This window comes from Lontra canadensis, unplaced genomic scaffold (genome assembly GCF_010015895.1).
Source record: "Lontra canadensis isolate GAN:19392208 unplaced genomic scaffold, GSC_riverotter_1.0 scaffold128, whole genome shotgun sequence".
Classification (NCBI taxonomy): Eukaryota; Metazoa; Chordata; class Mammalia; order Carnivora; family Mustelidae; genus Lontra; species Lontra canadensis.
The window spans coordinates 3,614,590-3,630,846 of record NW_022631122.1 but is presented as its reverse complement, the minus strand read 5'-3'; the positions used below and the strand labels follow the sequence as shown (position 1 = coordinate 3,630,846).

Below are 16,257 nucleotides of genomic sequence, written 5' to 3'. Positions count from 1 at the left end.
AATTTAAAAAAAAGAAAGAAAGAAAGAAAGAAACATTAAAGAGGTGACAGGAAACAGAAGAACCCAAGATACTTAATATGAACAGGAAAAACAATCATTTGTCCAGGTTGCTGGCACAGTGTTTTAGAAAAAAAGAAAACAAAACATTTATTTCTGTCCTTTACGATATTGCTCTAACCAACTACATGTTTCCAGAAAACGTCCATCTTTTCTAATTTATATACATAACTTATCCGGGCCAAAAAAACAAAGGTCTCAGAGGGCGCCTGGGCGTCTCAGTTAGGTGTCTGCCTTCAACTCAGGTCATGATCCCAGGGCCCAGGGATGGAGCCCCAAGTCTGGCTCCCTGCTCAGCAGCAAGCCAGCTTCTCCCTCTCCCTTTGTCGGCGCTCCCCCTGCTTGCGGTCTCTCTCTGCCAAATAAATAAATAAATTCTCAAAAACAAAAACAAAGGGCTCCTTATTTGAAACGTAAAAAAAAAAAAAAAAAATCACCTGTAGCCATCCTTAAAAATAAGAGTGGCTCTAAGTATTTAAGTCAGTCCCAGTTATTCAAAGCACACATCTAGCATTATTCAAGGTCCAGCTGCACAACGTTCCAAGTTACCAGAAATCTTGGTGGAAAAGGTTGAAGTTTAAACCTGGGTATATCCAATGTTACAAAAAGGTTCAAAAGCCAACTTACCGTACCTTTAGGTTTTCAGATTTTCCAGAAGGAAAGGAAAGGGAAAAAGAGAAAGACGTGAAAACAACACTATTTCGCAGAGGGAAAAGTTCAAGGCCATTCCTATCTGTTGGCCTCTTTAAAAGAACAGATTCCCACTGATGATAAAAATTTAATCAAATACACATCCAAGCTCTCAGAATTCTTCTCCTTTCTGCCATTCCGTACTAAGGTTTCCCTGACAAGGTCATCGAGACAAAGATTCATGAAGAGGTGCCTCTGAACGGCTGGGCCATTACACAGCGATGAAAGGGAACTTGCACATCCTGTCTTAGGAAATCACCCAGACAAAATATTTATCAAATGGTTCTATTTATTGCTCTGTATTAGGAAAAGAGAGATCTCAAGTGCAGTAATGTGGCTGACAACAATAGCAAGAAAATAATTTAATTATTTCAACCGAAGTAGGAAGGAAGAAGTCACTGCAACTTTGAAGAACCCTCACTGATGTTAAATTATCCTCTGCACCCCCATATCCGAGAGCCTGAGTTTCACATGCCCCTCCGCACCCTCGCAGCACTCAACGAAAGGTTAACACACTATTTCAGCGAACAGAAGACCTCAGGGGCAGAAGAAAGCAGTAACCCTGCTTAAGGTGGCCCAGCTAGTTATGTGACAGAGATGCAGCTGAACTGGGTCTCGGCTCCTTCCAAGTCTTTTCCCCACTACACAACCTTGCCAAGGAAAAGCCATTTCACTGGGGGTGGAGGGGAGAGGAGATGGAATCAAGTGACAAGTGGTAGCGAAGAAACCAGCAAGTATTCAGTTACAGGGTTATTATCTCCTGAGCCAGGAGTGAAAAAGAAAAGAACTTTTCCCAGAAATTAGCACAGATAACGACTCTGTTCATCTGCCAGAGTCCCTGGGCCAATCCCTTCCCGTCCCTCAAAGCCCCCACAGGGATTAAGTAAGGACAATTCGCATTTAAAGGACTACAGAAAAGAAACATGCAGCACAGTTCACGGAGTCACCCAGGTCTTTCCCTGACCATCCTGGACCCTCTTTCAGTTCACATAATTCCATTCCTTTGCAGTAAGCAGGAGATGGACACCCAAAAAGAACACTTAATAGAAGCTGGTGTGGGCACAGAGCGAGGGGATTGAGGAAAGATGTTTCAAAGACTATGCAGTAAAATACCTGCATTTTTCTCACTGAAGACTTACTCCTTATCACCCACCCTGAACACTTCTGTACTGCTGAAATGAACCTAAAAAACTGGTTTTTCAACTTCCAATATAGATTAAACATAAACTAATTAACTGTTTGCAAAACACTTTGAAGACGTGAACAAGTGTATAAATGTTAATTATTAATGTTGATCCACAAAACTCCTGCATGCAAAGTAAAATACTGGTTAAGTTTCTGCTACTTTCAAGGCACAAATATGGAAGCTCAGCATGCTTTTAAAAATTCTAGGAAAACTCTAAGAGCAGACCACAATGATTTTCTATTTACAACATGAACAAGCTGGAATCTTCAGCTGGTTATTCTGGATATAATTATATCAGAATTTTTTTTTAAAATGACTTATGGCATATATAATAAAACTAAAGTATGTTTATAGTCACAAAGTATTGGACAAAAATTATAGTTCACTGACCTGAAAAGGGCAAAGTAATATCTCTGAGCCATTTTTTCATCAAAAAAGCTTCAGGGGGAGGGAATAATACCTACCTTATGGGGTTCTTGTAAGGAATTAAGAATATAAAGGAACACACAATACATAGGTAGTATATAAAAGTTTTGTCTTTCTTTTAGTGACTTCACTTTTTTAGAAAACACTTCTTGGGAACCAGCCTGCCTCAAAAGATCTTTCTAGACTGCATTAGTCTTTTAAAAACACACTATCCCCTGCACCAGGCATACATACACCACCATTTTAGCAGGAGGGCCAAGGCAAAAGCTTTGGTCATTCCTGTCCACTGACCCATATAGATCCTTAATCCCCCAACAGAGAAAGCACCTCGGCCAGGCCCCAAAGGCCTCATGTGACCAAATGAACAATTAGAACTCCAGTTCTCAACTTCTGTTGCCACATTTTTCCCTAAATAATTCCCAAACTGCAAGGTCATGCCCAGAGATCCTTTGTATTCTTAGCCCAGCCAAGCTACGTACAAAGTGCCCGAGGGGCAAAAAAACCATTTTCTTCCAGCTTGTAAAAGGTAACAGAAATTATTTCCATGCAATGCCACGCTGGGCCTACCTTCTCCCACTCCAGAAACACACCTACTTTGTACAAAGCAGAACTCAACTGGCAAGACCAGGTACCAGTGGGTTTATTTACAGATACCATTCAAATGACAATGAGTGTTTTTAGAACTGATTGACGAATTACAGAAAATATCAAATTTGCAAATAGCCCGACACAGCTATCCCTTCAGCATTATCACCTAAGAAAAGGAATACTTCTAAAAAATTAAGTTAATGTTGACAGTGTAATTCAGATTTTTTAAAAAATATATCATGCTCAGTTCAATTTATCTCAAGGGATCTATGCAGCAAATTTCAAGTGCTGAATAATAATGTCCCCTTTGAACAAAACTGTGCCCCATCTAGCCAGGTGGGGAGAACATGTGCTAACAATTTCCCAGGAGCTGTTACGGATCCATATCAAAACCACCAACTACTCTGTTACCTGATGGCCTCCTGTGATCAAGGGCTCAAATTTTTAAGACAACAGACCACAGTCAAAGACCCAGCTATGGGAAGAAGCAGTGTTTAGCAACCGCAAACAAATGAAATTCATCTACCCAGAAGCTCATCAACTGAGGACGCTCAAAAAGCACTAACTCCCTTTATTAAAAATAAGATTAGGGTGCCTGGCTGGCTCAGTCAGTGGTGTGTGCGACTCTTGACCTCAGGGCTGTGCATTCCAGCCCCACATTGGGGGGTAGCATTTACTTAAAAAAAAAAAAAAAAAAGACTAAAGAAAAATATATAATTTGCAAAACACTTAGAAGGTAAGAAGTAGCCTATCATCTCCTTGAACACAACTAAACAATCTGCAATCCCCTCCTTTCCAGACTCCTGTTATTATGTATATGCGAAATATACAAATGACACCCCTGCATCACATTAAAAATCACAGCTGTACTCAGAGATCGAAAAGGTACAACAGATTTCAGTAATAATATTTTTCTCATGCTCAGAGAACAGTTTTCACTGTGTTTATAGTCCTAACTCACTTGGCTTTAATAGGCGAGGTACTGTTTAGATCACTGTCTACTTCCTTCATTTATTGGTGATATAGATATACTCAGTTGTTGTTACTGGTAACCACGGTCATGATTATTACTAGCTACCATGCCATGTGACCCTGCCATGTGCCAGAGGTTTACATATCCCTAATTCTCACAATAGCCACCCCCCTTGTCTATCTATGGTTCTTTAATTCTTATATCCAGTGCAAACTTCATTCCCAAACTCCAGTTTTGCATACCCAATTACTCACTGACACCTTCATTTAAAATATCACAGATCTAAAACTTGGCACATCGGAGAAAGAGAAATAACAATTTCCTCCTCCCAACTAACTCACTCACATCCTCACCCCCAACCCCTCAGGAAACCATAGCACCGTTCACCCAGTTGTTCAAGGAAAACACCTGGGAACCATCCTGGATTGGTTTCTTCCCTTCAAAACCCTTTTCCAATCCATAAAGAATCCTATCAGTTCTCACTTCACAATGTGCACTGATTCCAACCACTCGTTGCCACTTTCACCGCTGCTGCCCTAACCCAAGCTACCATCTTCTTTCTCCAGAGTGAACTACTGCAAAATTCTTGGTCGCCATTTCCATTTCTGTTCCTTACATGCACAGTGAAACTTTTTTTTTTTAACGATTTTATTTATTTATGTGACAGACAGAGATCACAAGTAGGCAGAGAGGCAGGCAGAGAAAGAGGAGGAAGCAGGCTCCCCACTGAGCAGAGAGCCTGATGTGGGGCTCGATCCCAGGACCCTGGGATCATGATCTGAGCCGAAGGCAGAGGGTTTAACCCACTGAGCCACCCAGGCACCCCCACAGTGAAACTTTTAAAAACCAAAATCAGCTCTTGTTATTCCTTCCTCAAACCTTTCAGTGGCTTCTTGTCATCCTTAAAAGCCTATGTGATGCGCCCTATGCCTCCTATAGATTATCTCCCTCGGTTCCCCCTTCCTCGCCTCATTCCAGCCCCACCAACCTCCTGTGCTTGCTCCCACCTGAAGCTCTTCCCCCTTGACGTTCCTTCTGCCTGGAACACCCAGGCATCTCCAGGTGGCTTGCTCCCTTTACTTTGCTCCGGTCTCTACTCAAATCTCACCTCCTCCAGAAGGTCGTTTGACCTCGACGATTTCTGCTAATACTCTTCACATTCTTCCTAAAATCATCCACCCCAGACATCCAAAAACCTGTTCATTTGTTTATCTTTTTTTTAAAGATTGTTATTTATTTGAGAGGGAGGCAGAGATAGCGACAGAGATAGCAAGACAGAGCATGAGCCGGGAGGAGGGGAGAGGAACACTCCCAGCCAAGTAGGGAGCCCAACGCAGGGCTCGATCTCAGGACCCCGGGATCATGAACTGAGCCGAAGGCAGACACTTCACCCACTGAGCCACCTCGGCCCCCCATCACTTGTTTACCTTCTTTTTCCCTTACTAGAATGTCAGCTCCTTGGTGGCAACAGCTGTCTCTTATTTTCACTGAATCCCCACCACCTGGAACAGGACCTTACATACAGAAGGCACCCAAATGTGCTGGCTAAATTAACCAGACAAGGATGTTACATGCCCATTTTACAAAAGAGAAAACTGAGCTCCGTGAAGCCACACAGCAAATGCCAAATGCCATCTGAAAGAACCAGTCCTCTTCCAATAACTGAGTGCCATAAGGTTGAATTATAAAGAACAAGAATGTCAAAGAATGCATTTGTTTGAAAATATCAGGCCACAGTGATTTTTCTCTTTCTGTTCATCACTAGAGCTTTCCCATCTGTGATTAATCTTATGTATGCACTACATATGCCCCTCCTCACCTGGAAGATATCTACTTTTCTGTATTCCCCACCAAATAAGGGCTGAGCTACAGACAGCAGACATTTAAGAAATGTTTCTTTGATATTTATACCCTCCAATATTTGAAGAATCCTGTAACAAGACTTTCAGCACCACCAATACAGTCTTCAAAGAGACTTCAGTTTCCAACCATGATGGAGTAACCCGATCCAGACTTACCCTGCCAACACCCCCCCCAACAACTAGAAAAACAGACAAAATATATAAGGCAACATCTTTTAGACACTGGACAACAGGAGCAAAGGACTGCAATTCCTAACAGAAGGGGAGAGATGAGCCGAGCCCCACAACCAGCTTTCTCAGCCTGCAGTGCGCTAGAGCATGGTGCAATGAGGACGATTCTGAGCAAAGCCTGGCAATCCTGTCAAGCTGAGAAGACTTAAGAGTTTGGGAAGGCAAAGGAATGTCAAAATTCAGCACAGAGAAGCCTCCTTGAGTCTGACGCTGAACAGTAACCTATACGTGCGTACTGAAAAATCTATGGCCGCAGGCAAAGAATGGCCCAAGAACCATAAGCTAAATAATCCCAGAGTCGGCACAGGGCTGGCAGACACTCATATTCTGACCAGTCAGGGCAGAGAACATCCAATTTTTCAATGGAAACTGGAGGCTTCATGATTAATTAGGGGGAGTGAAAAAAGCCTTAGAGTAAAAGCTGCACTAGACCAATCCTACGAAGTTCAGGAATGAGCCTAAGAAGTATCATGCAAATCACTTAACCTGCAAAAACAAAATCCAACCCTCTTTAAAGCAGTGCCTCTCATATTAGGGATGATTTCTACTCCCTGCCAGGTGACTCTCAGTGTGTCTGGAGACAATTTTAGTTATTGCAATTGGCATCTAGTTTCTAATTAGGCTAAACACCCTACAAAGCACAGGACAGCCCCCAAACAGAGAATCACCTGGCCCAAAATGTCAGTAATGTCAAGGTTGAGAAATCCTGCTTTAAAAGAGCAAAATCTGGCAATCAAAACTTAAAATTCACCATGTCCAGAATCCAAAAAGAAATTACTATATATAAAAAGAAGAAAACTTGATCCAAAATAAAATCAGGCCACAGAAACAAATATAATGGGATTAACAGAAACCTTAACAACTGCTGAGTATTATATATATATAAAATCAAGAATTTTTTAATGAACCTAAATAGGAGACAAATGAAAGAAATAAAAAAGATTCAGTAGCAAATTGAATCCAACAAGGTATGAAGAAAACATCATGACCAACCCAGGATCATCACAAGAATACAAGGCTAGTTCAAAGTTCCAAAATCAGACATCAACAGGATAAAGAAGAAAAAAATAAATGATCGTCCCAAAAGATGCAGAGAAAGCCTTTGGCAACATTCAATATCCATTTATGATAAAAAGTCTCCACAAACTAGAAACAGGAAAGAACGTCAACTTGATAAAGGACACATACAAAAGCAAACTATAAATACAGGCATACGTTGTTCTATCGCACTTCACAGATACTGCATTGTTTACAAACTGAAGGTTTGTGGCCACCCTGCATCGAGCCAAGTCTCTCAGAGCCACTTTTCCAACAGCATTTGCTTCACTTTGTGTCTCTATGTCACATTTTCGTAAATCTTGCAGTAATATTTCAAACTTGTGCATTGTGATTATATTTGTCATGACTGTATGTGATTGGTGATTACAAATCACTGAAAACTCAGATTACAGTCAATATTTTTTAGCAATCAAGTATTTCTAATTAGGGTATGTACTTTTTTAAAAACAGAATGCTTTTGAACACTTAATAGACTACAGTATAAACATAGCTTTTACATGTAATAGAAAACCAAAAAATTGGGACGCCTGGGTGGCTCATTTGGGCGTCTGCCTTCGGCTTAGGGTCATGACCCCAGGGTACTGGGACTGAGTCCCACGCCGGGTTCCTTGTTCAGCAGGGAGCCTTCTCCCTCTGCCCGCCACTTCCCCTGCTTATGCGCATGCTCTTTCTCTGATAAATAAAATCTTTAAAAAAAAAAGCAAACTAAAAAATTAATTTGACTTGCTTTACTGTGATACACACTTTATTTCAGTGGTCTGAACCCACATTCTCTCTAGAGTATGTCTATAACAGATTTATGGTGAAAAACACTGAATGTTTTCTGCTCCCCAACATAAGGAAAGGATGTCCACTTTTAAAACTCCTACTCAGCATCATACTGGGGGTCCTAGCCAATTCAATAAAGCAAGAAATAAAAAACATACAAACTGAAAAGGAAGAAATCAAACTACCTATATTTGCTGATGACACTATTATCTATGTAGAAGATCTCAAAGAGTCTACAAAAAGGCTTCTAGAACTAAAACTGAGCCTAGCAAGGTCATAAGATACAAGGTTGGCATATGAAATTCAATCCCATTTCTATATACTAGCAATGAACAACTAGAAATTGAAATTTTAGAAGCATCATTTACAACAGAACCAGAAAACATGATACGTATATGAATCTTATAAAACATATGCAAGACCCAGTTACTGAAAAACACAAATGAAAATATCAAAAAACAGTCCCGGGATACACCATATTCATGGCTCAATACGTCACTTCTCCCAATTTACAGATTCAATGCAATGCCAATCAAAAATCCCTGCAAGATTACAGAGATCAACAAGCTCATTCTAAAATGTACCTGGGAAGGCAAAGCAACTAGAACACTCAAAAACATTTCTGAAAAAGTAACACAACTACACAAACTACATGACCTGATTTCAAGACTTACTATAACCTACAATAATCAACAGTGTGGTAATGGTGAAATGACTCAGATCAGTGTAACAGAACACAGAAGCCAGAAATAGACCCAAGGGTATACATGACCAACTGACTTTCAACAAAGGTAATACAATGGAGAAAGTCTTTCCAAACACCGGGGCTGGGGCACCTGGCTGGCTGTCGGTTAAGCGTCCAACACTTGATTTCAGCTCAGGTCATGATCTCAGGGTCATGAGATGGGGAGTCCCATATGGGACTTCGTACTCAGTGGGAGGGAGTCTGCTTGAGAGTCTCTCATTCCTCTCCCTCTGACCCTTCTCCACTCGCACACATGCTCTCTCAAACAATAAAATCCTTTAAAAAAAAAAAAAAAGTTGCTGGAACTACTGCTTATCTAAAAGCAAAAAAATAGATCTCAATCCATACCTTGAACCATTTAGAAAAATTAACTCAAAGTGAATCATAAACCTAAATGTAAAATTTTAAAGTATAAAATCCCTGGGAGAAAGTACAGGGAAAGTCTTTTTGTTTAGGACAGGCAAAGATTTCTCAGATATTACACCAAAAATATGATCATAAAAGAAAAAGAACATCATTATCGTAAGAACTGCTCTTCATAAGACATTAAGAGAATAAAAAGATAAGCCACAGACTAGGAGAAAGTATTTGCGAACAATAATCATGTATCTAATTCTAGAATATATATACAGAATTCTCAGGGAGCCTGATGGCGCAGTCAGTTAAGCATTCAACTCTTGGTTTTGGCTCAGGTGGTGATCTCAGGGTGGTGAGATCAAGCCCTGCATGGGGCTCCACACTCAGTGTGAGTCTGCTTAAGACCCTCTCTCACTCTGCCCCTCCCTTCCCTCACCCCCCAAGCCCTGCTCTCATGATCTCTCTGAAGAACTTTCAAAACTCAATAATAAAGCAAACAATTCAATATTTTAATGGGTAAAAGATTTGAACAGACACATTACCAAAGAATGGCAAATAATCACAGGAAAGGATGCTTAACATCACTCACCACCAGGCAAATGGGGGGAAAGAAAAAACCAGCCTACATTATGTATGACTCCATTTGCATGACATTTTCAAAAGGCAAAAAACCATGGAGAAAGAAAACAGATCAATAGTGTCTGGGTCTGAGAGTCAAAAATGGGTTGACTACAGAGGAGTTTAGAAGAATTTGGTTTGGAAGATAAAGGAACCATTCCATACATATCTTCATTGAAATAGTGGTTATGTGAATGTATCTGTCAAAACTCACAGAATGCTACTAATTTTTACTTGAGTATAAATTATACATTAAAATGAGAAAATAAAGACTCAAGAGACAACAATGTACTGAGTAAATCCTTATTTTGCCCTGGTTAAAAAATTTTTAAACCAACTATAAAAAGAAAATTTGCAAGACAAATGGGAAAAGTTGAATATGCACTGAATACTGTTGCTACTTTTCTTAGATGTAACCATTGCACTTGGTTATGTAAAACACAGAGAGCAGCAAACGTTTTCTGTAAAAGGCCAGACAGTAAATAATGTGTGGCTCTGTGGGCAACTGCTCTACTGTCGCTGCAGCACCCAATCAGCCACAGACAAATGAGCACTGCGATGTCCCAATAAAACTTTATTTACAAAATGAGGCAGTAGGCCAGATTTGGCCTGAGGGCTATAGTTTGAGGACCCCTCACGTAGACCAAACTACAGAAAGCAGACTAGTGGTTGCCTATGGTGAGGCAGGCAATGCAGTGAGGGTTGAGGGGAAGAACTGGCCAGAGTTACAAGGGAATTTTTCTGGAATGATGGAAACGCTCCATACTTTGATTTTGCTGTTATCTACATGGATACACCTGACAAAATCATCAAATGCAATATACTTAAAATGGGCACATTTTATCATATAAATAGTATTTCAATAAACTGGATTTATTTTAAAAATGTACTCTTTCCAGGTGATAGCATCAATATTGTGAAAAGCCTCGCCTTTGGAGCCAGAATTATCTGAGTTCAAATTTTAGTTTAAGACCTATGTGATCACTGTAAAATCACTTTGGGGGCTGTTTCCGCATACTTGAACAGCTTAGTAATGCCTACCTTGTTTTGTTTTGTTTTTCCCCAAAATTAAATAAGAAGTGTAGGTAAGACACAAAGTATAACATCTGGCACAGACAAGGCACACTCCCGATCTGAGTAAACCTATTAAAAAAATTTATTTTAGAAAATGAGTCAGTAAACACCAGACAACTAAACTAGCTTCTTTTGTACTCTTAAAATATTCTGACATTCTTTGTTTGCTGTTTATTGTGGTTTAACCTGACTTCAAGAACGGGCATCCACCGTCAGTTCCTGTGATTTCACAGTAACTTGGGTCTAACAGCAAGCACTGTGAACTGAAATTTCTTTAGAGTTTAGAAAAGTACTCCATGACAAATATGTTATAAAAGGAAAACGGAGAAGAGCCAAGGTAAAACATATCAATATTCCCAAGCAAGGAGAATGACAATAATTATAGCATATTTTAATTATCTTTTATTAAAAAAAAAAAAAAGAAAAACCGACATAATTGGATGTTTTCCTCTTTTCTTTTCTTTTTTTTAAAGATTTTATTTATTTATTTGACAGATAGAGATCACAAGTAGGCAGAGAGGCAGGCAGAGAGAGAGGAGGAAGCAGGCTCCCTGCCGAGCAGAGAACCCCATGTGGGGCTCAATCCCAGGACCCTGGGACCATGACCTGAGCCGAAGGCAGAGGCTTTAACCCACTGAGCCACCCAGGCGCCCCTGTTTTCCTCTTTTCAACCAGGATTTGAATTTTATCCAAACCAGCAGTCAACCAATACATTTACAAAATGGCATAGCACTGGTATGGTATTTTACCTTATTTGTTTCTCATAACAGTAGTAAGTGATAAGAGATGATTAATATTGAATGTTTTTAGTTTACAAGGATCTTATGTTTGAGACAGATTAAGTGGCTTGCTCAAGGACACACAGTCAATAAATGGTAAAGTCTGGTTGTGAAGTCAGACATGTGGCTCCATACCACCTGTTTTTAGTAGAGATCACCATCAGAGAATCATCTTGGGTTCTATGAAATTCTTTACATGACTCCTACATGCTTTTCCCTAACTTGACATCTTTAGTTGTCTAAAAGAGAAATCAATTACCAGGCGACATACCTACTTAATATCTAACCATTCAGGAATAACTGGCCATTTTAGATGGTGGGGCTATGGCAAAATATGGGTTTATGATACTATCAGAAGTGAAAATTCAAAAGCATGGTTTCCAAAAGAAGAGCCTACAGAGTGACATAAATGGTTAATTCCTCACAGTTCTTCCTTTTTCCCACCCCAATACCTACATCACAGAAACATACTGATATCCACCTTTGCCAGGCTCTGAACAGAGTTCTGAAGAGGTAGAAAAGGGAAATCACACCATTGTTCCACATAAATATTCATACAATCACAGTATCGCAAGAGCAGGTGGTCTATCCTCCCAGCACAGGCTAACAAAATGGGTTATCTGTTCATCTTCTGTTTATTATGCAGCAATCAACCCATAGGTGGACTTCAAGATCATAAACGGGAGGACATATGAAGGAAATGAAATTGCTTCCACTAACATCTTCCCCTCTCCTCATTTACAGTGGTAAGACAAGCTGACAATGACTCAGGAGCACTGCTTCCAAATAGACCCTGTCCCCATCAGTAATAACTGAGCTATTCAAGTGCACATAAGTATTAACTTTAAAAGAAAGGATTATCAAAAAGTCCCAATTTATTCATCTAGCTTTGTCAGGTATGTTTTTTCTTCCATCTGTGAGTCTGATCTATAAAATTTTTGAAGGTTTACTATAACCCTCCATGTCTAACTTTGTACCCTCATTTTATAAGAAGACTAATGGAAACATGAGATTCGATATACAGAAATGTCCTGATTACAGGTTCGAGAATCTATCTATTCCATTTGCTACTGTAAATAGTATAAACGGAGTTGGTATGACAGATTCAAATCACTGCTTCCTTCCGCAAATGGTGGCACCTTCAAAGGCGTTAGCTTGAAGGGGAAGTGAGCAATTTGCTAACATGACTGAACTGTGCTAACAATGAATTAACCCCCAGTCCAGGTCTATCTTAAACGAATTTGAAAAATGTAGTCATAATCCCTATCAATTATTTTTCAAGACTGAAGGAAAATAAGGTACAAAAGCTGGAACTGACTAAATAACTTGGATATCCTATTGCAAGTGTTGAAAACAATCCATCTCTCACCATTTCCTAAACACTATAAATGCACAGTCATACCCTACCAAGCTACTCCGCAAATTCCACACAAACACCTGTTAAGGTCAATGAGAAGATAACAGTTTCTATTAACATTCAGTTCAACTGAATGTATTTAAAAAAAAAAAAAATTCATTCAATTGAAGACACTCAATTCTCAAAAGGATTCCTTCCTTATGAAAGAAATAGCTAAACCACTAAACTCAGAAGCATCAGACTTTTAAAACCGCTTTAAACCATATAAAAAGTTATCAAAATTATTATCACTATAGCTACAGGTAAAAGGCACCTACTTAATGTCTGGCCCACTATTAAGTACCTCACATGGTTTCAGTTATTCTAAAGAACCCTGCAAAGTATGGTACTACACCTTTTAGAAGGACACAGAAGCTCCGTGGCTCCCAACTTAGTCAACATTCCGTTGACTAGTACCCGGCTTCAAAAAAGGTGTATTCTTCAAAACTGGGCTACCTCCCCACTTCAGAATAGAAGAAAAGACAGAGATGTGAAATGATGTGTCCAGCAGTCTTAATCATTTCATCAGAAAATGGAGAAAATTAAATGAGAACCACATTGTGAAAACTCACAGAGCTCTATTTAAACTTCACTTCTTTTCAAGGAGTAATTAACAGATAAAAAGAAAGGTATGAAATCCTTTTAAAGTAAACTAAATTTCATCACAGACCTGCACATGAGCTGTCATTCTGGACAAGTTCCCAGAGTCAGTGGTTCTGCATGCACTATCACTAGCTTAGTACAAAACATGTCACCAATTTCAAACGTGTAACACCTACCCTGCATTAAGAGTCCTTCCAGGCAAAGAGGGGACAAAACTAAGAAATAAAGCCCATCACGGCCCTCAAAGAGTTAAGAGACTAGAGGAGGAGTCCATTTATACTACGCATACAGTTACCATCACTCAGGCAGATAAATGAAGTGTGTGAGAAATCCTAAAACAACAGTATGTATAACATGGTGTCACAGCTCAGAGAAGGAAAGCAACTGGCCTACTTGTCAGGCTTTGTTGTCAGTTCTATTTGTTTACATTAAGTCCCTCCCGGACAGCCCTTCCAACCTCGGCCAACCTTCATCCACACAATCATCCCACACAGGCATACCCAACTGCACAACCAGGAAGAAAAGCTGTAAGGGCAAGAACCGTGACTCCGAAAAGTGACCTTGTTGTTGTAGTTTAAAAAAGTACAATGCTTATGCCATAAAGACATTTTTCTTTGGCCTCATCAGGTGAAGAAAGTTGGTTTTTCAAAGCAAAACAAGGCCAACCCAACCAGCAAAACCCAGGAACACTTCCCCGCCTTACTCATTTCAAATGAGAAATCAATCAAACTGACACACAGAGCATTTCTCAAATTTTTCTTTTTAATTTAAGAGAGGGCAATGGGATATGAAAACGGATATTAACACCTTCCGGCCATTCTGTTCCACTACCAACTTGACACTTAAGCTAGTTTCACTTGGGGGTCTTCAACATCATAAGCCAAATTATTCTCACATCATAAGCCAAGTGAATCAAATTCGCTAGAATCGAACCCCAAACCTGACAAGGCTTGTGTCTCATGCAGCCTGAAAATCTCCCAAGACCGAGCAATACAAGAACTAGTACAGGAATTCATCTCAGCTGATCATACCGTCTTTACCAACTTGCAAAAAATCATCTTTCAAAAAACTGCACGCAGTCGTTTGTTCTGACCTGGGCAATCCAACGGCTTAGAAAAACAGAATAAGATGCTTCTTCAGAAAACAGAAGGGGGTGGATTGGAATACGAGAAAAAAAAAAAAAAAAAGGCACACTGCTTTTTCCTTTAGTTGTATATGCCTGAGGCAATAAACTCCAAAAATAACTTCACCCAGGAGTGTAAAAGCTGAGAACGAACACCAAAATATTGCTCAATCCAACTTTCATTGTGAATTCCTCAGTTCACAGTAACACTTAAAAACTTAAACTGATGAAATCATTTTGCTGTTAAAAACTACGTATTTCCAAAAAAACAAAAAAACCTAAAAGTAAAAAAAGTCCGTCTATCTTATCTCGTGGGGAAGAAAAATTGAGGGTTTTCCCCCATTTTCTTTTAACCTTCTCATATTGGTTAACTTTGCAAAAAAAAAAAAAAATAGTATAAGTAAGCCAAAAAAAAAAAAAAAAAAAAGTTTTGTTAATGTTTTGTTTGGCCTCAAAGTATGGCTGCACTTGAACTCGGTGGAGAGCTGAACCCGCTGCACAGTCCCAGCGCGGGTCCCCTCCGGCGGCGTGGCCCCGACCCGCGTGGCCCGAGATGGGCGCGGAAGGCGCCCCCCGAAGGCGGGCGCGGCCCGGAGTGTTTACCGTCCGCGTCGGCCCGGGGAAGACGCTCCCTCGCGTCCCGAGCACTTGTTCGCGGAGCCCGGCAACAGGAGGGACCCTCGAAGGGGCCGCGGCTCCCGGCGCCCGGGGAGTCGTCTTCGCCCGAGGGGCCCCCCGCGGCCGCAACCGCGGCCGCGCCCCCCGCGCCTGCGATCCCGAAGCCGGGCGGCGGGAGCTGGGAGGCGCGCCGCGGCCGCGGAGCAGACAATGAGCGAGGGGGCGACGCAGGGGGAGGAGGGGGCGACGCTGGGGGAGGAGGGGGCCGGGGGGAGCCCCCCACCGCCGCCCCTTCATCCCCGCCCGCCCCCTCCTCGCCCCGCGGCCCCGCCCCCCTCCCGGCGCTGGTCCCGGCCGCGGCCCCGAGGAGCGGCCGCAGGAGGAGGGGCCCGCGCGCCTCGCCCGCGACCCCTCCCCAAATCACAGAACTTCCCCCAACTCCGCCAACTAAGTTGCGCTCTCACCGTGCGGCGCCCGGGGCTCCCCCGCGGGCCCAGCCGGAGCAGCTCCGCACCGTCGCCACCGAGAAGGACAATAGGCAGTCGCTCACCCGGCGGCGGCGACGGCTTGAGGCAGCGGCGGCCGAGGCAACGAGCGGGCACGGCGGTCTCAGCGGAGCCCAGAAGCTTCACCGCGGCTGCTCCGGCTCCGCGCTGGCCCTGCACACAGCCCAACCCGCCGCGCATGCGCCACAAGCCGCTCGGGCACGGGCGGGGCACCTGGGGAGGGCGGTAACGCCTACGAGCCCTCCCGTGAGTAAGCGCGGAGACAGGGGCCGCGAGCTGGGATTGCACTGCAGAGCTGCCCATCACGTTCCGGGAGGCCAATAGGAAGGCATCTGGGCGGTGCGTTCAGGTTGCTAAGGGAGGCTGAGGTTGCCTGCCGCCGCTGTGCCGCCGCAAAGTGATCGGAGTGGGGTGGCTGGCGGAGGTTTCGCAGGAAAATGCCCACCCACCCTCTCCTCTCCGCCCTGTCTCCGGAAACCGCCCTGCCTCTGTATGCCGATGCTTACCTGACTGTAGCAGTTATCACACACGTACTGAAATGATTTACTCTTCTACTTCCACTTGCAATCGGAAAGTGGGGTTTAGTCTTCTGTGAGTC

General features: G+C 42.1%; 1 protein-coding gene across 10 annotated transcripts in view; it reads right to left on the bottom strand.

Annotated features, from left to right (window-relative positions):
• The window catches only part of AKAP13 (A-kinase anchoring protein 13), a 313,801-nt gene extending 298,082 nt beyond the window's left edge, over positions 1-15,719 (bottom strand). For all 10 annotated transcript variants that reach the window (XM_032842356.1, XM_032842358.1, XM_032842357.1 and 7 more), the window contains exon 1: positions 15,618-15,719. The gene's annotated coding sequence lies outside the window, so the exon portion shown is untranslated. The remainder of the gene's footprint in view (positions 1-15,617) is intronic.
• Positions 15,720-16,257: the final 538 nt, after the last annotated feature.